At 35.1% G+C, this 24,407-nt stretch overlaps 21 non-coding genes across 21 annotated transcripts; all 21 read right to left on the reverse strand.

Moving 5' to 3' along the window:
* Positions 1-430: 430 nt before the first annotated feature.
* On the reverse strand, positions 431-509 carry TRNAS-UGA (transfer RNA serine (anticodon UGA)). Its single transcript has one exon. It is a non-coding gene; the product is annotated as a tRNA-Ser (tRNA).
* Positions 510-1,593: 1,084 nt separating this feature from the next.
* On the reverse strand, positions 1,594-1,675 carry TRNAS-UGA (transfer RNA serine (anticodon UGA)). The gene has a single exon. It is a non-coding gene; the product is annotated as a tRNA-Ser (tRNA).
* A 1,080-nt stretch (positions 1,676-2,755) lies between these two features.
* TRNAS-UGA (transfer RNA serine (anticodon UGA)) lies at positions 2,756-2,837 on the reverse strand. The gene has a single exon. It is a non-coding gene; the product is annotated as a tRNA-Ser (tRNA).
* A 1,080-nt stretch (positions 2,838-3,917) lies between these two features.
* Positions 3,918-3,999, reverse strand: TRNAS-UGA (transfer RNA serine (anticodon UGA)). The gene has a single exon. It is a non-coding gene; the product is annotated as a tRNA-Ser (tRNA).
* A 1,080-nt stretch (positions 4,000-5,079) lies between these two features.
* Positions 5,080-5,161, reverse strand: TRNAS-UGA (transfer RNA serine (anticodon UGA)). The gene has a single exon. It is a non-coding gene; the product is annotated as a tRNA-Ser (tRNA).
* A 1,080-nt stretch (positions 5,162-6,241) lies between these two features.
* On the reverse strand, positions 6,242-6,323 carry TRNAS-UGA (transfer RNA serine (anticodon UGA)). Its single transcript has one exon. It is a non-coding gene; the product is annotated as a tRNA-Ser (tRNA).
* Positions 6,324-7,403: 1,080 nt separating this feature from the next.
* TRNAS-UGA (transfer RNA serine (anticodon UGA)) lies at positions 7,404-7,485 on the reverse strand. The gene has a single exon. It is a non-coding gene; the product is annotated as a tRNA-Ser (tRNA).
* Positions 7,486-8,565: 1,080 nt separating this feature from the next.
* TRNAS-UGA (transfer RNA serine (anticodon UGA)) lies at positions 8,566-8,647 on the reverse strand. The gene has a single exon. It is a non-coding gene; the product is annotated as a tRNA-Ser (tRNA).
* A 1,079-nt stretch (positions 8,648-9,726) lies between these two features.
* Positions 9,727-9,808, reverse strand: TRNAS-UGA (transfer RNA serine (anticodon UGA)). Its single transcript has one exon. It is a non-coding gene; the product is annotated as a tRNA-Ser (tRNA).
* Positions 9,809-10,888: 1,080 nt separating this feature from the next.
* Positions 10,889-10,970, reverse strand: TRNAS-UGA (transfer RNA serine (anticodon UGA)). Its single transcript has one exon. It is a non-coding gene; the product is annotated as a tRNA-Ser (tRNA).
* A 1,080-nt stretch (positions 10,971-12,050) lies between these two features.
* Positions 12,051-12,132, reverse strand: TRNAS-UGA (transfer RNA serine (anticodon UGA)). The gene has a single exon. It is a non-coding gene; the product is annotated as a tRNA-Ser (tRNA).
* Positions 12,133-13,212: 1,080 nt separating this feature from the next.
* On the reverse strand, positions 13,213-13,291 carry TRNAS-UGA (transfer RNA serine (anticodon UGA)). Its single transcript has one exon. It is a non-coding gene; the product is annotated as a tRNA-Ser (tRNA).
* Positions 13,292-14,376: 1,085 nt separating this feature from the next.
* On the reverse strand, positions 14,377-14,458 carry TRNAS-UGA (transfer RNA serine (anticodon UGA)). The gene has a single exon. It is a non-coding gene; the product is annotated as a tRNA-Ser (tRNA).
* Positions 14,459-15,538: 1,080 nt separating this feature from the next.
* TRNAS-UGA (transfer RNA serine (anticodon UGA)) lies at positions 15,539-15,620 on the reverse strand. The gene has a single exon. It is a non-coding gene; the product is annotated as a tRNA-Ser (tRNA).
* Positions 15,621-16,700: 1,080 nt separating this feature from the next.
* On the reverse strand, positions 16,701-16,782 carry TRNAS-UGA (transfer RNA serine (anticodon UGA)). The gene has a single exon. It is a non-coding gene; the product is annotated as a tRNA-Ser (tRNA).
* Positions 16,783-17,862: 1,080 nt separating this feature from the next.
* On the reverse strand, positions 17,863-17,941 carry TRNAS-UGA (transfer RNA serine (anticodon UGA)). Its single transcript has one exon. It is a non-coding gene; the product is annotated as a tRNA-Ser (tRNA).
* A 1,083-nt stretch (positions 17,942-19,024) lies between these two features.
* TRNAS-UGA (transfer RNA serine (anticodon UGA)) lies at positions 19,025-19,106 on the reverse strand. Its single transcript has one exon. It is a non-coding gene; the product is annotated as a tRNA-Ser (tRNA).
* Positions 19,107-20,186: 1,080 nt separating this feature from the next.
* TRNAS-UGA (transfer RNA serine (anticodon UGA)) lies at positions 20,187-20,268 on the reverse strand. The gene has a single exon. It is a non-coding gene; the product is annotated as a tRNA-Ser (tRNA).
* A 1,080-nt stretch (positions 20,269-21,348) lies between these two features.
* On the reverse strand, positions 21,349-21,430 carry TRNAS-UGA (transfer RNA serine (anticodon UGA)). Its single transcript has one exon. It is a non-coding gene; the product is annotated as a tRNA-Ser (tRNA).
* A 1,080-nt stretch (positions 21,431-22,510) lies between these two features.
* On the reverse strand, positions 22,511-22,592 carry TRNAS-UGA (transfer RNA serine (anticodon UGA)). The gene has a single exon. It is a non-coding gene; the product is annotated as a tRNA-Ser (tRNA).
* Positions 22,593-23,672: 1,080 nt separating this feature from the next.
* On the reverse strand, positions 23,673-23,751 carry TRNAS-UGA (transfer RNA serine (anticodon UGA)). Its single transcript has one exon. It is a non-coding gene; the product is annotated as a tRNA-Ser (tRNA).
* Between the last annotated feature and the right edge of the window lie 656 nt (positions 23,752-24,407).

A 24,407-nucleotide genomic window follows, 5' to 3' on the forward strand; every position in this document is an offset into this window, starting at 1 on the left:
AGTTGCCACTGAGAAACATTTATACAAGGTCACAAGCATGTACATAGAATGCAGGAAGACACTGTCTGAGATTATATGGTTTAAAAAGAAGTCCATTGTAAAACAGGATATATATGTAGGTGAGCTAAGCTGAGATTGAGAACTCAATTCTTAAACATAACATGCTTTGATTCTCTTCATCTTGAATGCATTTAGTTTTTAAACCAGCTTGAAAAGCAAATGGATTTTGAATCCATCACCTTAACCACTCGGCCACAACTACCTTAATGTTGTTTCACTGACAAGCTGTGTGCAAAATCAATGTTTTCCTTTTTTGGTAGCTTTTACAGTAAGTTAAATTTTGGGAAATGTAAAAGCTACTTTAGTTTCATGGAAAATAAAGTTATCAAGGACAAATGAGCTTTGCTTTCTACATGCATAAAAAGCAGTATGTATCTGGCAGGAATTGAACCTGCGCGGGGAAACCCCAATGGATTTCAAGTCCATCGCCTTAACCACTCGGCCACAACTATCTGACCTCAATTGGATGGTGCTACTTGGAAATCAAAACATTTTTCCTGTTGGCAGAAATATCTGATACATTTTATTTTAATTTGCTTCAATATTAATATGTAAAACTTTGTGAAATATAATAGCTAGTATAGTTTAATGTCAAATATAGGTGTCAAGGACTTTTGATCTTGTACTAAATTAATTAGAAATCAGAGCCTTTAACATCACACCATGCCAACACTAGTGCTCATGAACTGTATTGTACATTTTACGGACATTTTATCAAATAATAATCATTTAAAATATATTAGGTTTTTTATTGGTCTATTCCACCGGTTTTCAAACTTGGTTCTCAGAACCCCACACAGTGCATGTTTTGCAGGTCTCCTCGCAGAACCACAAGTAAATAATTAGCTCCACAAGTGGACTTTTTAAAATGTGTCAGTGAGTAATTAATACACATATGCACCTGCTGGGTTACCTGCAAATCATACACTGTGTGGGGTCCAGAGGACTGAGTTTGAGAACTTATGGTCTATTCCTTAATAAAGATTGGAATTAGAACAACTGACACTGCACAATTAATAGTTTGTTGATTAACAGACATTATTTCTTACCTTTCATTACATCTCTACAGCTGTAAATCCAGATAGAAAGAATCTGCATGCACAAGTTGTCACTGAGAAACATTTATACAAGGTCACAAGCATGTACATAGAATGCAGAAAGACACTGTCTGAGATTATATGGTTTAAAAAGAAGTCCATTGTAAAACAGGATATATATGTAGGTGAGCTAAGCTGAGATTGAGAACTCAATTCTTAAACATAACATGCTTTGATTCTCTTCATCTTTAATGCATTTCGTTTTTAAACCAGCTTGAAAAGCAAATGGATTTTGAGTCCATCACCTTAACCACTCGCCAACAACTACCTTAATGTTGTTTCACTGACAAGCTGTGTGCAAAATCAATGTTTTCCTTTTTTGGTAGCTTTTACAGTAAGTTAAACTTTGGGGTATGTAAAAGCTACTTTAGTTTCATGGAAAATAAAGTTATCAAGGACAAATGAGCTTAGCTTTCTACATGCATAAAAAGCAGTACATAGCTGGCAGGATTTGAACCTGCGTGGGGAAACCCCAATAGATTTCAAGTTCATCGCCTTAACCACTCGGCCACAACTACCTGACCTCAATTGGATGGTGCTACTTGGAAATCAAAACATTTTTCCTGTTGGCAGAAATATCTGATACATTTTATTTTAATTTGCTTCAATATTAATATGTAAACTTTGTGAAATATAATAGCTAGTATAGTTTAATGTCAAATATAGGTGTCAAGGACTTTTGATCTTGTACTAAATTAATTAGAAATCAGAGCCTTTAACATCACACCATGCCAACACTAGTGCTCATGAACTGTATTGTACATTTTACGGACATTTTATCAAATAATAATCATTTAAAATATATTAGGTTTTTTATTGGTCTATTCCACAGGTTTTCAAACTTGGTTCTCAGAACCCCACACAGTGCATGTTTTGCAGGTCTCCTCGCAGAACCACAAGTAAATAATTAGCTCTACAAGTGGACTTTTTAAAATGTGTCAGTGAGTAATTAATACACATATGCACCTGCTGGGTTACCTGCAAATCATACACTGTGTGGGGTCCAGAGGACTGAGTTTGAGAACTTATGGTCTATTCCTTAATAAAATTTGGAATTAGAACAACTGACACTGCACAATTAATAGTTTGTTGATTACCAGACATTATTTCTTACCTTTCATTACATCTCTACAGCTGTAAATCCAGATAGAAAGAATCTGCATGCACAAGTTGCCACTGAGAAACATTTATACAAGGTCACAAGCATGTACATAGAATGCAGGAAGACACTGTCTGAGATTATATGGTTTAAAAAGAAGTCCATTGTAAAACAGGATATATATGTAGGTGAGCTAAGCTGAGATTGAGAACTCAATTCTTAAACATAACATGCTTTGATTCTCTTCATCTTGAATGCATTTCGTTTTTAAACCAGCTTTAAAAGCAAATGGATTTTGAGTCCATCACCTTAACCACTCGGCCACAACTACCTTAATGTTGTTTCACTGACAAGCTGTGTGCAAAATCAATGTTTTCCTTTTTTGGTAGCTTTTACAGTAAGTTAAATTTTGGGAAATGTAAAAGCTACTTTAGTTTCATGGAAAATAAAGTTATCAAGGACAAATGAGCTTAGCTTTCTACATGCATAAAAAGCAGTACGTAGCTGGCAGGATTTGAACCTGCGCGGGGAAACCCCAATGGATTTCAAGTCCATCGCCTTAACCACTCGGCCACAACTACCTGACCTCAATTGGATGGTGCTACTTGGAAATCCAAACATTTTTCCTGGTGGCAGAAATATCTGATACATTTTATTTTAATTTGCTTCAATATTAATATGTAAACTTTGTGAAATATAATAGCTAGTATAGTTTAATGTCAAATATAGGTGTCAAGGACTTTTGATCTTGTACTAAATTAATTAGAAATCAGAGCCTTTAACATCACACCATGCCAACACTAGTGCTCATGAACTGTATTGTACATTTTACGGACATTTTATCAAATAATAATCATTTGAAATATATTAGGTTTTTTATTGGTCTATTCCACAGGTTTTCAAACTTGGTTCTCAGAACCCCACACAGTGCATGTTTTGCAGGTCTCCTCGCAGAACCACAAGTAAATAATTAGCTCCACAAGTGGACTTTTTAAAATGTGTCAGTGAGTAATTAATACACATATGCACCTGCTGGGTTACCTGCAAATCATACACTGTGTGGGGTCCAGAGGACTGAGTTTGAGAACTTATGGTCTATTCCTTAATACAGTTTGGAATTAGAACAACTGACACTGCACAATTAATAGTTTGTTGATTAACAGACATTATTTCTTACCTTTCATTACATCTCTACAGCTGTAAATCCAGATAGAAAGAATCTGCATGCACAAGTTGCCACTGAGAAACATTTATACAAGGTCACAAGCATGTACATAGAATGCAGGAAGACACTGTCTGAGATTATATGTTTTAAAAAGAAGTCCATTGTAAAACAGGATATATATGTAGGTGAGCTAAGCTGAGATTGAGAACTCAATTCTTAAACATAACATGCTTTGATTCTCTTCATCTTGAATGCATTTCGTTTTTAAACCAGCTTGAAAAGCAAATGGATTTTAAGTCCATCACCTTAACCACTTGGCCACAACTACCTTAATGTTGTTTCACTGACAAGCTGTGTGCAAAATCAATGTTTTCCTTTTTTGGTAGCTTTTACAGTAAGTTAAATTTTGGGAAATGTAAAAGCTACTTTAGTTTCATGGAAAATAAAGTTATCAAGGACAAATGAGCTTAGCTTTCTACATGCATAAAAAGCAGTACGTAGCTGGCAGGATTTGAACCTGCGCGGGGAAACCTCAATGGATTTCAAGTCCATCGCTTTAACCTTTTGGCCACAACTACCTGACATCAATTGGATGGTGCTACTTGGAAATCAAAACATTTTTCCTGTTGGCAGAAATATCTGATACATTATATTTTAATTTGCTTCAATATTAATATGTAAACTTTGTGAAATATAATAGCTAGTATAGTTTAATGTCAAATATAGGTGTCAAGGACTTTTGATCTTGTACTAAATTAATTAGAAATCAGAGCCTTTAACATCACACCATGCCAACACTAGTGCTCATGAACTGTATTGTACATTTTACGGACATTTTATCAAATAATAATCATTTAAAATATATTAGGTTTTTTATTGGTCTATTCCACAGGTTTTCAAACTTGGTTCTCAGAACCCCACACAGTGCATGTTTTGCAGGTCTCCTCGCAGAACCACAAGTAAATAATTAGCTCCACAAGTGGACTTTTTAAAATGTGCCAGTTAGTAATTAATACACATATGCACCTGCTGGGTTACCTGCAAATCATACACTGTGTGGGGTCCAGAGGACTGAGTTTGAGAACTTATGGTCTATTCCTTAATAAAGTTTGGAATTAGAACAACTGACACTGCACAATTAATAGTTTGTTGATTAACAGACATTATTTCTTACCTTTCATTAAATCTCTACAGCTGTAAATCCAGATAGAAAGAATCTGCATGCACAAGTTGCCACTGAGAAACATTTATACAAGGTCACAAGCATGTACATAGAATGCAGGAAGACACTGTCTGAGATTATATGGTTTAAAAAGAAGTCCATTGTAAAACAGGATATATATGTAGGTGAGCTAAGCTGAGATTGAGAACTCAATTCTTAAACATAACATGCTTTGATTCTCTTCATCTTGAATGCATTTCGCTTTTAAACCAGCTTGAAAAGCAAATGGATTTTGAGTCCATCACCTTAACCACTCGGCCACAACTACCTTAATGTTTTTTCACTGACAAGCTGTGTGCAAAATCAATGTTTTCCTTTTTTGGTAGCTTTTACAGTAAGTTAAATTTTGGGAAATGTAAAAGCTACTTTAGTTTCATGGAAAATAAAGTTATCAAGGACAAATGAGCTTAGCTTTCTACATGCATAAAAAGCAGTACGTAGCTGGCAGGATTTGAACCTGCGTGGGGAAACCCCAATAGATTTCAAGTCCATCGCCTTAACCACTCGGCCACAACTACCTGACCTCAATTGGATGGTGCTACTTGGAAATCAAAACATTTTTCCTGTTGGCAGAAATATCTGATACATTTTATTTTAATTTGCTTCAATATTAATATGTAAACTTTGTGAAATATAATAGCTAGTATAGTTTAATGTCAAATATAGGTGTCAAGGACTTTTGATCTTGTACTAAATTAATTAGAAATCAGAGCCTTTAACATCACACCATGCCAACACTAGTGCTCATGAACTGTATTGTACATTTTACGGACATTTTATAAAATAATAATCATTTAAAATATATTAGGTTTTTTATTGGTCTATTCCACCGGTTTTCAAACTTGGTTCTCAGAACCCCACACAGTGCATGTTTTGCAGGTCTCCTCGCAGAACCACAAGTAAATAATTAGCTCCACAAGTGGACTTTTTAAAATGTGTCAGTGAGTAATTAATACACATATGCACCTGCTGGGTTACCTGCAAATCATACACTGTGTGGGGTCCAGAGGACTGAGTTTGAGAACTTATGGTCTATTCCTTAATAAAGTTTGGAATTAGAACAACTGACACTGCACAATTAATAGTTTGTTGATTAACAGACATTATTTCTTACCTTTCATTACATCTCTACAGCTGTAAATCCAGATAGAAAGAATCTGCATGCACAAGTTGCCACTGAGAAACATTTATACAAGGTCACAAGCATGTACATAGAATGCAGAAAGACACTGTCTGAGATTATATGGTTTAAAAAGAAGTCCATTGTAAAACAGGATATATATGTAGGTGAGCTAAGCTGAGATTGAGAACTCAATTCTTAAACATAACATGCTTTGATTCTCTTCATCTTGAATGCATTTCGTTTTTAAACCAGCTTGAAAAGCAAATGGATTTTGAGTCCATCACCTTAACCACTCGGCCACAACTACCTTAATGTTGTTTCACTGACAAGCTGTGTGCAAAATCAATGTTTTTCTTTTTTGGTAGCTTTTACAGTAAGTTAAATTTTGGGAAATGTAAAAGCTACTTTAGTTTCATGGAAAATAAAGTTATCAAGGACAAATGAGCTTAGCTTTCTACATGCATAAAAAGCAGTACGTAGCTGGCAGGATTTGAACCTGCGCGGGGAAACCCCAATGGATTTCAAGTCCATCGCCTTAACCACTCGGCCACAACTACCTGACCTCAATTGGATGGTGCTACTTGGAAATCCAAACATTTTTCCTGGTGGCAGAAATATCTGATACATTTTATTTTAATTTGCTTCAATATTAATATGTAAACTTTGTGAAATATAATAGCTAGTATAGTTTAATGTCAAATATAGGTGTCAAGGACTTTTGATCTTGTACTAAATTAATTAGAAATCAGAGCCTTTAACATCACACCATGCCAACACTAGTGCTCATGAACTGTATTGTACATTTTACGGACATTTTATAAAATAATAATCATTTAAAATATATTAGGTTTTTTATTGGTCTATTCCACCGGTTTTCAAACTTGGTTCTCAGAACCCCACACAGTGCATGTTTTGCAGGTCTCCTCGCAGAACCACAAGTAAATAATTAGCTCCACAAGTGGACTTTTTAAAATGTGTCAGTGAGTAATTAATACACATATGCACCTGCTGGGTTACCTGCAAATCATACACTGTGTGGGGTCCAGAGGACTGAGTTTGAGAACTTATGGTCTATTCCTTAATAAAGTTTGGAATTAGAACAACTGACACTGCACAATTAATAGTTTGTTGATTAACAGACATTATTTCTTACCTTTCATTACATCTCTACAGCTGTAAATCCAGATAGAAAGAATCTGCATGCACAAGTTGCCACTGAGAAACATTTATACAAGGTCACAAGCATGTACATAGAATGCAGAAAGACACTGTCTGAGATTATATGGTTTAAAAAGAAGTCCATTGTAAAACAGGATATATATGTAGGTGAGCTAAGCTGAGATTGAGAACTCAATTCTTAAACATAACATGCTTTGATTCTCTTCATCTTGAATGCATTTCGTTTTTAAACCAGCTTGAAAAGCAAATGGATTTTGAGTCCATCACCTTAACCACTCGGCCACAACTACCTTAATGTTGTTTCACTGACAAGCTGTGTGCAAAATCAATGTTTTTCTTTTTTGGTAGCTTTTACAGTAAGTTAAATTTTGGGAAATGTAAAAGCTACTTTAGTTTCATGGAAAATAAAGTTATCAAGGACAAATGAGCTTAGCTTTCTACATGCATAAAAAGCAGTACGTAGCTGGCAGGATTTGAACCTGCGCGGGGAAACCCCAATGGATTTCAAGTCCATCGCCTTAACCACTCGGCCACAACTACCTGACCTCAATTGGATGGTGCTACTTGGAAATCCAAACATTTTTCCTGGTGGCAGAAATATCTGATACATTTTATTTTAATTTGCTTCAATATTAATATGTAAACTTTGTGAAATATAATAGCTAGTATAGTTTAATGTCAAATATAGGTGTCAAGGACTTTTGATCTTGTACTAAATTAATTAGAAATCAGAGCCTTTAACATCACACCATGCCAACACTAGTGCTCATGAACTGTATTGTACATTTTACGGACATTTTATCAAATAATAATCATTTAAAATATATTAGGTTTTTTATTGGTCTATTCCACAGGTTTTCAAACTTGGTTCTCAGAACCCCACACAGTGCATGTTTTGCAGGTCTCCTCGCAGAACCACAAGTAAATAATTAGCTCCACAAGTGGACTTTTTAAAATGTGTCAGTGAGTAATTAATACACATATGCACCTGCTGGGTTACCTGCAAATCATACACTGTGTGGGGTCCAGAGGACTGAGTTTGAGAACTTATGGTCTATTCCTTAATAAAGTTTGGAATTAGAACAACTGACACTGCACAATTAATAGTTTGTTGATTAACAGACATTATTTCTTACCTTTCATTAAATCTCTACAGCTGTAAATCCAGATAGAAAGAATCTGCATGCACAAGTTGCCACTGAGAAACATTTATACAAGGTCACAAGCATGTACATAGAATGCAGGAAGACACTGTCTGAGATTATATGGTTTAAAAAGAAGTCCATTGTAAAACAGGATATATATGTAGGTGAGCTAAGCTGAGATTGAGAACTCAATTCTTAAACATAACATGCTTTGATTCTCTTCATCTTGAATGCATTTCGTTTTTAAACCAGCTTGAAAAGCAAATGGATTTTGAGTCCATCACCTTAACCACTCGGCCACAACTACCTTAATGTTTTTTCACTGACAAGCTGTGTGCAAAATCAATGTTTTCCTTTTTTGGTAGCTTTTACAGTAAGTTAAATTTTGGGAAATGTAAAAGCTACTTTAGTTTCATGGAAAATAAAGTTATCAAGGACAAATGAGCTTAGCTTTCTACATGCATAAAAAGCAGTACGTAGCTGGCAGGATTTGAACCTGCGCGGGGAAACCCCAATGGATTTCAAGTCCATCGCCTTAACCACTCGGCCACAACTACCTGACCTCAATTGGATGGTGCTACTTGGAAATCCAAACATTTTTCCTGGTGGCAGAAATATCTGATACATATTATTTTAATTTGCTTCAATATTAATATGTAAATTTTGTGAAATATAATAGCTAGTATAGTTTAATGTCAAATATAGGTGTCAAGGACTTTTGATCTTGTACTAAATTAATTAGAAATCAGAGCCTTTAACATCACACCATGCCAACACTAGTGCTCATGAACTGTATTGTACATTTTACGGACATTTTATCAAATAATAATCATTTAAAATATATTAGGTTTTTTATTGGTCTATTCCACAGGTTCTCAAACTTGGTTCTCAGAACCCCACACAGTGCATGTTTTGCAGGTCTCCTCGCAGAACCACAAGTAAATAATTAGCTCCACAAGTGGACTTTTTAAAATGTGTCAGTGAGTAATTAATACACATATGCACCTGCTGGGTTACCTGCAAATCATACACTGTGTGGGGTCCAGAGGACTGAGTTTGAGAACTTATGGTCTATTCCTTAATAAAGTTTGAATTAGAACAACTGACACTGCACAATTAATAGTTTGTTGATTACCAGACATTATTTCTTACCTTTCATTACATCTCTACAGCTGTAAATCCAGATAGAAAGAATCTGCATGCACAAGTTGCCACTGAGAAACATTTATACAAGGTCACAAGCATGTACATAGAATGCAGGAAGACACTGTCTGAGATTATATGGTTTAAAAAGAAGTCCATTGTAAAACAGGATATATATGTAGGTGAGCTAAGCTGAGATTGAGAACTCAATTCTTAAACATAACATGCTTTGATTCTCTTCATCTTTAATGCATTTCGTTTTTAAACCAGCTTGAAAAGCAAATGGATTTTGAGTCCATCACCTTAACCACTCGGCAACAACTACCTTAATGTTGTTTCACTGACAAGCTGTGTGCAAAATCAATGTTTTCCTTTTTTGGTAGCTTTTACAGTAAGTTAAACTTTGGGATATGTAAAAGCTACTTTAGTTTCATGGAAAATAAAGTTATCAAGGACAAATGAGCTTAGCTTTCTACATGCATAAAAAGCAGTACATAGCTGGCAGGATTTGAACCTGCGTGGGGAAACCCCAATAGATTTCAAGTCCATCGCCTTAACCACTCGGCCACAACTACCTGACCTCAATTGGATGGTGCTACTTGGAAATCAAAACATTTTTCCTGTTGGCAGAAATATCTGATACATTTTATTTTAATTTGCTTCAATATTAATATGTAAACTTTGTGAAATATAATAGCTAGTATAGTTTAATGTCAAATATAGGTGTCAAGGACTTTTGATCTTGTACTAAATTAATTAGAAATCAGAGCCTTTAACATCACACCATGCCAACACTAGTGCTCATGAACTGTATTGTACATTTTACGGACATTTTATCAAATAATAATCATTTAAAATATATTAGGTTTTTTATTGGTCTATTCCACCGGTTTTCAAACTTGGTTCTCAGAACCCCACACAGTGCATGTTTTGCAGGTCTCCTCGCAGAACCACAAGTAAATAATTAGCTCTACAAGTGGACTTTTTAAAATGTGTCAGTGAGTAATTAATACACATATGCACCTGCTGGGTTACCTGCAAATCATACACTGTGTGGGGTCCAGAGGACTGAGTTTGAGAACTTATGGTCTATTCCTTAATAAAGTTTGGAATTAGAACAACTGACACTGCACAATTAATAGTTTGTTGATTACCAGACATTATTTCTTACCTTTCATTACATCTCTACAGCTGTAAATCCAGATAGAAAGAATCTGCATGCACAAGTTGCCACTGAGAAACATTTATACAAGGTCACAAGCATGTACATAGAATGCAGGAAGACACTGTCTGAGATTATATGGTTTAAAAAGAAGTCCATTGTAAAACAGGATATATATGTAGGTGAGCTAAGCTGAGATTGAGAACTCAATTCTTAAACATAACATGCTTTGATTCTCTTCATCTTGAATGCATTTAGTTTTTAAACCAGCTTGAAAAGCAAATGGATTTTGAATCCATCACCTTAACCACTCGGCCACAACTACCTTAATGTTGTTTCACTGACAAGCTGTGTGCAAAATCAATGTTTTCCTTTTTTGGTAGCTTTTACAGTAAGTTAAATTTTGGGAAATGTAAAAGCTACTTTAGTTTCATGGAAAATAAAGTTATCAAGGACAAATGAGCTTAGCTTTCTACATGCATAAAAAGCAGTACGTAGCTGGCAGGATTTGAACCTGCGCGGGGAAACCCCAATGGATTTCAAGTCCATCGCCTTAACCACTCGGCCACAACTACCTGACCTCAATTGGATGGTGCTACTTGGAAATCCAAACATTTTTCCTGGTGGCAGAAATATCTGATACATTTTATTTTAATTTGCTTCAATATTAATATGTAAACTTTGTGAAATATAATAGCTAGTATAGTTTAATGTCAAATATAGGTGTCAAGGACTTTTGATCTTGTACTAAATTAATTAGAAATCAGAGCCTTTAACATCACACCATGCCAACACTAGTGCTCATGAACTGTATTGTACATTTTACGGACATTTTATCAAATAATAATCATTTAAAATATATTAGGTTTTTTATTGGTCTATTCCACAGGTTTTCAAACTTGGTTCTCAGAACCCCACACAGTGCATGTTTTGCAGGTCTCCTCGCAGAACCACAAGTAAATAATTAGCTCCACAAGTGGACTTTTTAAAATGTGTCAGTGAGTAATTAATACACATATGCACCTGCTGGGTTACCTGCAAATCATACACTGTGTGGGGTCCAGAGGACTGAGTTTGAGAACTTATGGTCTATTCCTTAATAAAGTTTGGAATTAGAACAACTGACACTGCACAATTAATAGTTTGTTGATTAACAGACATTATTTCTTACCTTTCATTACATCTCTACAGCTGTAAATCCAGATAGAAAGAATCTGCATGCACAAGTTGACACTGAGAAACATTTATACAAGGTCACAAGCATGTACATAGAATGCAGAAAGACACTGTCTGAGATTATATGGTTTAAAAAGAAGTCCATTGTAAAACAGGATATATATGTAGGTGAGCTAAGCTGAGATTGAGAACTCAATTCTTAAACATAACATGCTTTGATTCTCTTCATCTTGAATGCATTTCGTTTTTAAACCAGCTTGAAAAGCAAATGGATTTTGAGTCCATCACCTTAACCACTCGGCCACAACTACCTTAATGTTGTTTCACTGACAAGCTGTGTGCAAAATCAATGTTTTCCTATTTTGGTAGCTTTTACAGTAAGTTAAATTTTGGGAAATGTAAAAGCTACTTTAGTTTCATGGAAAATAAAGTTATCAAGGACAAATGAGCTTAGCTTTCAACATGCATAAAAAGCAGTACGTAGCTGGCAGGATTTGAACCTGCGCGGGGAAACCCCAATGGATTTCAAGTCCATCGCCTTAACCACTCGGCCACAACTACCTGACCTCAATTGGATGGTGCTACTTGGAAATCCAAACATTTTTCCTGGTGGCAGAAATATCTGATACATTTTATTTTAATTTGCTTCAATATTAATATGTAAACTTTGTGAAATATAATAGCTAGTATAGTTTAATGTCAAATATAGGTGTCAAGGACTTTTGATCTTGTACTAAATTAATTAGAAATCAGAGCCTTTAACATCACACCATGCCAACACTAGTGCTCATGAACTGTATTGTACATTTTACGGACATTTTATCAAATAATAATCATTTAAAATATATTAGGTTTTTTATTGGTCTATTCCACAGGTTTTCAAACTTGGTTCTCAGAACCCCACACAGTGCATGTTTTGCAGGTCTCCTCGCAGAACCACAAGTAAATAATTAGCTCTACAAGTGGACTTTTTAAAATGTGTCAGTGAGTAATTAATACACATATGCACCTGCTGGGTTACCTGCAAATCATACACTGTGTGGGGTCCAGAGGACTGAGTTTGAGAACTTATGGTCTATTCCTTAATAAAGTTTGGAATTAGAACAACTGACACTGCACAATTAATAGTTTGTTGATTACCAGACATTATTTCTTACCTTTCATTACATCTCTACAGCTGTAAATCCAGATAGAAAGAATCTGCATGCACAAGTTGCCACTGAGAAACATTTATACAAGGTCACAAGCATGTACATAGAATGCAGGAAGACACTGTCTGAGATTATATGGTTTAAAAAGAAGTCCATTGTAAAACAGGATATATATGTAGGTGAGCTAAGCTGAGATTGAGAACTCAATTCTTAAACATAACATGCTTTGATTCTCTTCATCTTGAATGCATTTAGTTTTTAAACCAGCTTGAAAAGCAAATGGATTTTGAATCCATCACCTTAACCACTCGGCCACAACTACCTTAATGTTGTTTCACTGACAAGCTGTGTGCAAAATCAATGTTTTCCTTTTTTGGTAGCTTTTACAGTAAGTTAAATTTTGGGAAATGTAAAAGCTACTTTAGTTTCATGGAAAATAAAGTTATCAAGGACAAATGAGCTTTGCTTTCTACATGCATAAAAAGCAGTATGTATCTGACAGGAATTGAACCTGCGCGGGGAAACCCAAATGGATTTCAAGTCCATCGCCTTAACCACTCGGCCACAACTATCTGACCTCAATTGGATGGTGCTACTTGGAAATCAAAACATTTTTCCTGTTGGCAGAAATATCTGATACATTTTATTTTAATTTGCTTCAATATTAATATGTAAAACTTTGTGAAATATAATAGCTAGTATAGTTTAATGTCAAATATAGGTGTCAAGGACTTTTGATCTTGTACTAAATTAATTAGAAATCAGAGCCTTTAACATCACACCATGCCAACACTAGTGCTCATGAACTGTATTGTACATTTTACGGACATTTTATCAAATAATAATCATTTTTAAATATATTAGGTTTTTTATTGGTCTATTCCACCGGTTTTCAAACTTGGTTCTCAGAACCCCACACAGTGCATGTTTTGCAGGTCTCCTCGCAGAACCACAAGTAAATAATTAGCTCCACAAGTGGACTTTTTAAAATGTGTCAGTGAGTAATTAATACACATATGCACCTGCTGGGTTACCTGCAAATCATACACTGTGTGGGGTCCAGAGGACTGAGTTTGAGAACTTATGGTCTATTCCTTAATAAAGTTTGGAATTAGAACAACTGACACTGCACAATTAATAGTTTGTTGATTAACAGACATTATTTCTTACCTTTCATTACATCTCTACAGCTGTAAATCCAGATAGAAAGAATCTGCATGCACAAGTTGTCACTGAGAAACATTTATACAAGGTCACAAGCATGTACATAGAATGCAGAAAGACACTGTCTGAGATTATATGGTTTAAAAAGAAGTCCATTGTAAAACAGGATATATATGTAGGTGAGCTAAGCTGAGATTGAGAACTCAATTCTTAAACATAACATGCTTTGATTCTCTTCATCTTGAATGCATTTCGTTTTTAAACCAGCTTGAAAAGCAAATGGATTTTGAGTCCATCACCTTAACCACTCGGCCACAACTACCTTAATGTTGTTTCACTGACAAGCTGTGTGCAAAATCAATGTTTTCCTTTTTTGGTAGCTTTTACAGTAAGTTAAATTTTGGGAAATGTAAAAGCTACTTTAGTTTCATGGAAAATAAAGTTATCAAGGACAAATGAGCTTAGCTTTCTACATGCATAAAAAGCAGTACGTAGCTGGCAGGCTTTGAACCTGCGCGGGGAAACCCCAATGGATTTCAAGTCCATCGCCTTAACCACTCGGCCACAACTACCTGACCTCAATTGGATGGTGCTACTTGGAAATCCAAACATTTTTCCTGGTGGCAGAAATATCTGATACATTTTATTTTAATTTGCTTCAATATTAATATGTAAACTTTGTGAAATATAATAGCTAGTATAGTTTAATGTCAAATATAGGTGTCAAGGACTTTTGATCTTGTACTAAATTAATTAGAAATCAGAGCCTTTAACATCACACCATGCCAACACTAGTGCTCATGAACTGTATTGTACATTTTACGGACATTTTATCAAATAATAATCATTTAAAATATATTAGGTTTTTTATTGGTCTATTCCACAGGTTTTCAAACTTGGTTCTCAGAACCCCACACAGTGCATGATTTGCAGGTCTCCTCGCAGAACCACAAGTAAATAATTAGCTCCACAAGTGGACTTTTTAAAATGTGTCAGTGAGTAATTAATACACATATGCACCTGCTGGGTTACCTGCAAATCATACACTGTGTGGGGTCCAGAGGACTGAGTTTGAGAACTTATGGTCTATTCCTTAATAAAGTTTGGAATTAGAACAACTGACACTGCACAATTAATAGTTTGTTGATTAACAGACATTATTTCTTACCTTTCATTACATCTCTACAGCTGTAAATCCAGATAGAAAGAATCTGCATGCACAAGTTGCCACTGAGAAACATTTATACAAGGTCACAAGCATGTACATAGAATGCAGGAAGACACTGTCTGAGATTATATGGTTTAAAAAGAAGTCCATTGTAAAACAGGATATATATGTAGGTGAGCTAAGCTGAGATTGAGAACTCAATTTTTAAACATAACATGCTTTGATTCTCTTCATCTTGAATGCATTTCGTTTTTAAACCAGCTTGAAAAGCAAATGGATTTTGAGTCCATCACCTTAACCACTCGGCCACAACTACCTTAATGTTGTTTCACTGACAAGCTGTGTGCAAAATCAATGTTTTCCTTTTTTGGTAGCTTTTACAGTAAGTTAAATTTTGGGAAATGTAAAAGCTACTTTAGTTTCATGGAAAATAAAGTTATCAAGGACAAATGAGCTTAGCTTTCTACATGCATAAAAAGCAGTACGTAGCTGGCAGGATTTGAACCTGCGCGGGGAAACCCCAATGGATTTCAAGTCCATCGCCTTAACCACTCGGCCACAACTACCTGACCTCAATTGGATGGTGCTACTTGGAAATCCAAACATTTTTCCTGGTGGCAGAAATATCTGATACATTTTATTTTAATTTGCTTCAATATTAATATGTAAACTTTGTGAAATATAATAGCTAGTATAGTTTAATGTCAAATATAGGTGTCAAGGACTTTTGATCTTGTACTAAATTAATTAGAAATCAGAGCCTTTAACATCACACCATGCCAACACTAGTGCTCATGAACTGTATTGTACATTTTACGGACATTTTATCAAATAATAATCATTTAAAATATATTAGGTTTTTTATTGGTCTATTCCACAGGTTCTCAAACTTGGTTCTCAGAACCCCACACAGTGCATGTTTTGCAGGTCTCCTTCCAGAACCACAAGTAAATAATTAGCTCCACAAGTGGACTTTTTAAAATGTGTCAGTGAGTAATTAATACACATATGCACCTGCTGGGTTACCTGCAAATCATACACTGTGTGGGGTCCAGAGGACTGAGTTTGAGAACTTATGGTCTATTCCTTAATAAAGTTTGGAATTAGAACAACTGACACTGCACAATTAATAGTTTGTTGATTACCAGACATTATTTCTTACCTTTCATTACATCTCTACAGCTGTAAATCCAGATAGAAAGAATCTGCATGCACAAGTTGCCACTGAGAAACATTTATACAAGGTCACAAGCATGTACATAGAATGCAGGAAGACACTGTCTGAGATTATATGGTTTAAAAAGAAGTCCATTGTAAAACAGGATATATATGTAGGTGAGCTAAGCTGAGATTGAGAACTCAATTCTTAAACATAACATGCTTTGATTCTCTTCATCTTGAATGCATTTCGTTTTTAAACCAGCTTGAAAAGCAAATGGATTTTGAGTCCATCACCTTAACCACTCGGCCACAACTACCTTAATGTTGTTTCACTGGCAAGCTGTGTGCAAAATCAATGTTTTCCTATTTTGGTAGCTTTTACAGTAAGTTAAATTTTGGGAAATGTAAAAGCTACTTTAGTTTCATGGAAAATAAAGTTATCAAGGACAAATGAGCTTAGCTTTCTACATGCATAAAAAGCAGTACGTAGCTGGCAGGATTTGAACCTGCGCGGGGAAACCCCAATGGATTTCAAGTCCATCGCCTTAACCTTTTGGCCACAACTACCTGACCTCTATTGGATGGTGCTACTTGGAAATCAAAACATTTTTCCTGTTGGCAGAAATATCTGATACATTTTATTTTAATTTGCTTCAATATTAATATGTAAACTTTGTGAAATATAATAGCTAGTATAGTTTAATGTCAAATATAGGTGTCAAGGACTTTTGATCTTGTACTAAATTAATTAGAAATCAGAGCCTTTAACATCACACCATGCCAACACTAGTGCTCATGAACTGTATTGTACATTTTACGGACATTTTATCAAATAATAATCATTTAAAATATATTAGGTTTTTTATTGGTCTATTCCACAGGTTTTCAAACTTGGTTCTCAGAACCCCACACAGTGCATGTTTTGCAGGTCTCCTCGCAGAACCACAAGTAAATAATTAGCTCTACAAGTGGACTTTTTAAAATGTGTCAGTGAGTAATTAATACACATATGCACCTGCTGGGTTACCTGCAAATCATACACTGTGTGGGGTCCAGAGGACTGAGTTTGAGAACTTATGGTCTATTCCTTAATAAAGTTTGGAATTAGAACAACTGACACTGCACAATTAATAGTTTGTTGATTAACAGACATTATTTCTTACCTTTCATTACATCTCTACAGCTGTAAATCCAGATAGAAAGAATCTGCATGCACAAGTTGCCACTGAGAAACATTTATACAAGGTCACAAGCATGTACATAGAATGCAGGAAGACACTGTCTGAGATTATATGGTTTAAAAAGAAGTCCATTGTAAAACAGGATATATATGTAGGTGAGCTAAGCTGAGATTGAGAACTCAATTCTTAAACATAACATGCTTTGATTCTCTTCATCTTGAATGCATTTAGTTTTTAAACCAGCTTGAAAAGCAAATGGATTTTGAATCCATCACCTTAACCACTCGGCCACAACTACCTTAATGTTGTTTCACTGACAAGCTGTGTGCAAAATCAATGTTTTCCTTTTTTGGTAGCTTTTACAGTAAGTTAAATTTTGGGAAATGTAAAAGCTACTTTAGTTTCATGGAAAATAAAGTTATCAAGGACAAATGAGCTTAGCTTTCTACATGCATAAAAAGCAGTATGTATCTGGCAGGATTTGAACCTGCGCGGGGAAACCCCAATGGATTTCAAGTCCATCGCCTTAACCACTCGGCCACAACTATCTGACCTCAATTGGATGGTGCTACTTGGAAATCAAAACATTTTTCCTGTTGGCAGAAATATCTGATACATTTTATTTTAATTTGCTTCAATATTAATATGTAAACTTTGTGAAATATAATAGCTAGTATAGTTTAATGTCAAATATAGGTGTCAAGGACTTTTGATCTTGTACTAAATTAATTAGAAATCAGAGCCTTTAACATCCCACCATGCCAACACTAGTGCTCATGAACTGTATTGTACATTTTACGGACATTTTATCAAATAATAATCATTTAAAATATATTAGGTTTTTTATTGGTCTATTCCACCGGTTTTCAAACTTGGTTCTCAGAACCCCACACAGTGCATGTTTTGCAGGTCTCCTCGCAGAACCACAAGTAAATAATTAGCTCCACAAGTGGACTTTTTAAAATGTGTCAGTGAGTAATTAATACACATATGCACCTGCTGGGTTACCTGCAAATCATACACTGTGTGGGGTCCAGAGGACTGAGTTTGAGAACTTATGGTCTATTCCTTAATAAAGTTTGGAATTAGAACAACTGACACTGCACAATTAATAGTTTGTTGATTAACAGACATTATTTCTTACCTTTCATTACATCTCTACAGCTGTAAATCCAGATAGAAAGAATCTGCATGCACAAGTTGCCACTGAGAAACATTTATACAAGGTCACAAGCATGTACATAGAATGCAGAAAGACACTGTCTGAGATTATATGGTTTAAAAAGAAGTCCATTGTAAAACAGGATATATATGTAGGTGAGCCAAGCTGAGATTGAGAACTCAATTCTTAAACATAACATGCTTTGATTCTCTTCATCTTGAATGCATTTCGTTTTTAAACCAGCTTGAAAAGCAAATGGATTTTGAGTCCATCACCTTAACCACTCGGCCACAACTACCTTAATGTTGTTTCACTGACAAGCTGTGTGCAAAATCAATGTTTTCCTTTTTTGGTAGCTTTTACAGTAAGTTAAATTTTGGGAAATGTAAAAGCTACTTTAGTTTCATGGAAAATAAAGTTATCAAGGACAAATGAGCTTAGCTTTCTACATGCATAAAAAGCAGTACGTAGCTGGCAGGATTTGAACCTGCGCGGGGAAACCCCAATGGATTTCAAGTCCAACGCCTTAACCTTTTGGCCACAACTACCTGACCTCTATTGGATGGTGCTACTTGGAAATCAAAACATTTTTCCTGTTGGCAGAAATATCTGATACATTTTATTTTAATTTGCTTCAATATTAATATGTAAACTTTGTGAAATATAATAGCTAGTATAGTTTAATGTCAAATATAGGTGTCAAGGACTTTTGATCTTGTACTAAATTAATTAGAAATCAGAGCCTTTAACATCACACCATGCCAACACTAGTGCTCATGAACTGTATTGTACATTTTACGGACATTTTATCAAATAATAATCATTTAAAATATATTAGGTTTTTTATTGGTCTATTCCACAGGTTTTCAAACTTGGTTCTCAGAACCCCACACAGTGCATGTTTTGCAGGTCTCCTCGCAGAACCACAAGTAAATAATTAGCTCTACAAGTGGACTTTTTAAAATGTGTCAGTGAGTAATTAATACACATATGCACCTGCTGGGTTACCTGCAAATCATACACTGTGTGGGGTCCAGAGGACTGAGTTTGAGAACTTATGGTCTATTCCTTAATAAAGTTTGGAATTAGAACAACTGACACTGCACAATTAATAGTTTGTTGATTACCAGACATTATTTCTTACCTTTCATTACATCTCTACAGCTGTAAATCCAGATAGAAAGAATCTGCATGCACAAGTTGCCACTGAGAAACATTTATACAAGGTCACAAGCATGTACATAGAATGCAGGAAGACACTGTCTGAGATTATATGGTTTAAAAAGAAGTCCATTGTAAAACAGGATATATATGTAGGTGAGCTAAGCTGAGATTGAGAACTCAATTCTTAAACATAACATGCTTTGATTCTCTTCATCTTGAATGCATTTCGTTTTTAAACCAGCTTGAAAAGCAAATGGATTTTGAGTCCATCACCTTAACCACTCGGCCACAACTACCTTAATGTTGTTTCACTGACAAGCTGTGTGCAAAATCAATGTTTTCCTTTTTTGGTAGCTTTTACAGTAAGTTAAATTTTGGGAAATGTAAAAGCTACTTTAGTTTCATGGAAAATAAAGTTATCAAGGACAAATGAGCTTAGCTTTCTACATGCATAAAAAGCAGTACGTAGCTGGCAGGATTTGAACCTGCGCGGGGAAACCCCAATGGATTTCAAGTCCATCGCCTTAACCTTTTGGCCACAACTACCTGACCTCTATTGGATGGTGCTACTTGGAAATCAAAACATTTTTCCTGTTGGCAGAAATATCTGATACATTTTATTTTAATTTGCTTCAATATTAATATGTAAACTTTGTGAAATATAATAGCTAGTATAGTTTAATGTCAAATATAGGTGTCAAGGACTTTTGATCTTGTACTAAATTAATTAGAAATCAGAGCCTTTAACATAACACCATGCCAACACTAGTGCTCATGAACTGTATTGTACATTTTACGGACATTTTATCAAATAATAATCATTTAAAATATATTAGGTTTTTTATTGGTCTATTCCACAGGTTTTCAAACTTGGTTCTCAGAACCCCACACAGTGCATGTTTTGCAGGTCTCCTCGCAGAACCACAAGTAAATAATTAGCTCTACAAGTGGACTTTTTAAAATGTGTCAGTGAGTAATTAATACACATATGAACCTGCTGGGTTACCTGCAAATCATACACTGTGTGGGGTCCAGAGGACTGAGTTTGAGAACTTATGGTCTATTCCTTAATAAAGTTTGGAATTAGAACAACTGACACTGCACAATTAATAGTTTGTTGATTAACAGACATTATTTCTTACCTTTCATTACATCTCTACAGCTGTAAATCCAGATAGAAAGAATCTGCATGCACAAGTTGCCACTGAGAAACATTTATACAAGGTCACAAGCATGTACATAGAATGCAGGAAGACACTGTCTGAGATTATATGGTTTAAAAAGAAGTCCATTGTAAAACAGGATATATATGTAGGTGAGCTAAGCTGAGATTGAGAACTCAATTCTTAAACATAACATGCTTTGATTCTCTTCATCTTGAATGCATTTAGTTTTTAAACCAGCTTGAAAAGCAAATGGATTTTGAATCCATCACCTTAACCACTCGGCCACAACTACCTTAATGTTGTTTCACTGACAAGCTGTGTGCAAAATCAATGTTTTCCTTTTTTGGTAGCTTTTACAGTAAGTTAAATTTTGGGAAATGTAAAAGCTACTTTAGTTTCATGGAAAATAAAGTTATCAAGGACAAATGAGCTTAGCTTTCTACATGCATAAAAAGCAGTATGTATCTGGCAGGATTTGAACCTGCGCGGGGAAACCCCAATGGATTTCAAGTCCATCGCCTTAACCACTCGGCCACAACTACCTGACCTCAATTGGATGGTGCTACTTGGAAATCCAAACATTTTTCCTGGTGGCAGAAATATCTGATACATTTTATTTTAATTTGCTTCAATATTAATATGTAAACTTTGTGAAATATAATAGCTAGTATAGTTTAATGTCAAATATAGGTGTCAAGGACTTTTGATCTTGTACTAAATTAATTAGAAATCAGAGCCTTTAACATCACACCATGCCAACACTAGTGCTCATGAACTGTATTGTACATTTTACGGACATTTTATCAAATAATAATCATTTAAAATATATTAGGTTTTTTATTGGTCTATTCCACAGGTTTTCAAACTTGGTTCTCAGAACCCCACACAGTGCATGTTTTGCAGGTCTCCTCGCAGAACCACAAGTAAATAATTAGCTCCACAAGTGGACTTTTTAAAATGTGTCAGTGAGTAATTAATACACATATGCACCTGCTGGGTTACCTGCAAATCATACACTGTGTGGGGTCCAGAGGACTGAGTTTGAGAACTTATGGTCTATTCCTTAATAAAGTTTGGAATTAGAACAACTGACACTGCACAATTAATAGTTTGTTGATTAACAGACATTATTTCTTACCTTTCATTACATCTCTACAGCTGTAAATCCAGATAGAAAGAATCTGCATGCACAAGTTGTCACTGAGAAACATTTATACAAGGTCACAAGCATGTACATAGAATGCAGAAAGACACTGTCTGAGATTATATGGTTTAAAAAGAAGTCCATTGTAAAACAGGATATATATGTAGGTGAGCTAAGCTGAGATTGAGAACTCAATTCTTAAACATAACATGCTTTGATTCTCTTCATCTTGAATGCATTTCGTTTTTAAACCAGCTTGAAAAGCAAATGGATTTTGAGTCCATCACCTTAACCACTCGGCCACAACTACCTTAATGTTGTTTCACTGACAAGCTGTGTGCAAAATCAATGTTTTCCTTTTTTGGTAGCTTTTACAGTAAGTTAAATTTTGGGAAATGTAAAAGCTACTTTAGTTTCATGGAAAATAAAGTTATCAAGGACAAATGAGCTTAGCTTTCAACATGCATAAAAAGCAGTACGTAGCTGGCAGGATTTGAACCTGCGCGGGGAAACCCCAATGGATTTCAAGTCCATCGCCTTAACCACTCGGCCACAACTACCTGACCTCAATTGGATGGTGCTACTTGGAAATCCAAACATTTTTCCTGGTGGCAGAAATATCTGATACATTTTATTTTAATTTGCTTCAATATTAATATGTAAACTTTGTGAAATATAATAGCTAGTATAGTTTAATGTCAAATATAGGTGTCAAGGACTTTTGATCTTGTACTAAATTAATTAGAAATCAGAGCCTTTAACATCACACCATGCCAACACTAGTGCTCATGAACTGTATTGTACATTTTACGGACATTTTATCAAATAATAATCATTTAAAATATATTAGGTTTTTTATTGGTCTATTCCACAGGTTTTCAAACTTGGTTCTCAGAACCCCACACAGTGCATGTTTTGCAGGTCTCCTCGCAGAACCACAAGTAAATAATTAGCTCTACAAGTGGACTTTTTAAAATGTGTCAGTGAGTAATTAATACACATATGCACCTGCTGGGTTACCTGCAAATCATACACTGTGTGGGGTCCAGAGGACTGAGTTTGAGAACTTATGGTCTATTCCTTAATAAAGTTTGGAATTAGAACAACTGACACTGCACAATTAATAGTTTGTTGATTACCAGACATTATTTCTTACCTTTCATTACATCTCTACAGCTGTAAATCCAGATAGAAAGAATCTGCATGCACAAGTTGCCACTGAGAAACATTTATACAAGGTCACAAGCATGTACATAGAATGCAGGAAGACACTGTCTGAGATTATATGGTTTAAAAAGAAGTCCATTGTAAAACAGGATATATATGTAGGTGAGCTAAGCTGAGATTGAGAACTCAATTCTTAAACATAACATGCTTTGATTCTCTTCATCTTGAATGCATTTAGTTTTTAAACCAGCTTGAAAAGCAAATGGATTTTGAATCCATCACCTTAACCACTCGGCCACAACTACCTTAATGTTGTTTCACTGACAAGCTGTGTGCAAAATCAATGTTTTCCTTTTTTGGTAGCTTTTACAGTAAGTTAAATTTTGGGAAATGTAAAAGCTACTTTAGTTTCATGGAAAATAAAGTTATCAAGGACAAATGAGCTTTGCTTTCTACATGCATAAAAAGCAGTATGTATCTGACAGGAATTGAACCTGCGCGGGGAAACCCAAATGGATTTCAAGTCCATCGCCTTAACCACTCGGCCACAACTATCTGACCTCAATAGGATGGTGCTACTTGGAAATCAAAACATTTTTCCTGTTGGCAGAAATATCTGATACATTTTATTTTAATTTGCTTCAATATTAATATGTAAAACTTTGTGAAATATAATAGCTAGTATAGTTTAATGTCAAATATAGGTGTCAAGGACTTTTGATCTTGTACTAAATTAATTAGAAATCAGAGCCTTTAACATCACACCATGCCAACACTAGTGCTCATGAACTGTATTGTACATTTTACGGACATTTTATCAAATAATAATCATTTTTAAATATATTAGGTTTTTTATTGGTCTATTCCACCGGTTTTCAAACTTGGTTCTCAGAACCCCACACAGTGCATGTTTTGCAGGTCTCCTCGCAGAACCACAAGTAAATAATTAGCTCCACAAGTGGACTTTTTAAAATGTGTCAGTGAGTAATTAATACACATATGCACCTGCTGGGTTACCTGCAAATCATACACTGTGTGGGGTCCAGAGGACTGAGTTTGAGAACTTATGGTCTATTCCTTAATAAAGTTTGGAATTAGAACAACTGACACTGCACAATTAATAGTTTGTTGATTACCAGACATTATTTCTTACCTTTCATTACATCTCTACAGCTGTAAATCCAGATAGAAAGAATCTGCATGCACAA

Source organism: Pseudophryne corroboree, chromosome 11 (assembly GCF_028390025.1).
Source record: "Pseudophryne corroboree isolate aPseCor3 chromosome 11, aPseCor3.hap2, whole genome shotgun sequence".
Lineage (NCBI taxonomy): Eukaryota > Metazoa > Chordata > Amphibia > Anura > Myobatrachidae > Pseudophryne > Pseudophryne corroboree.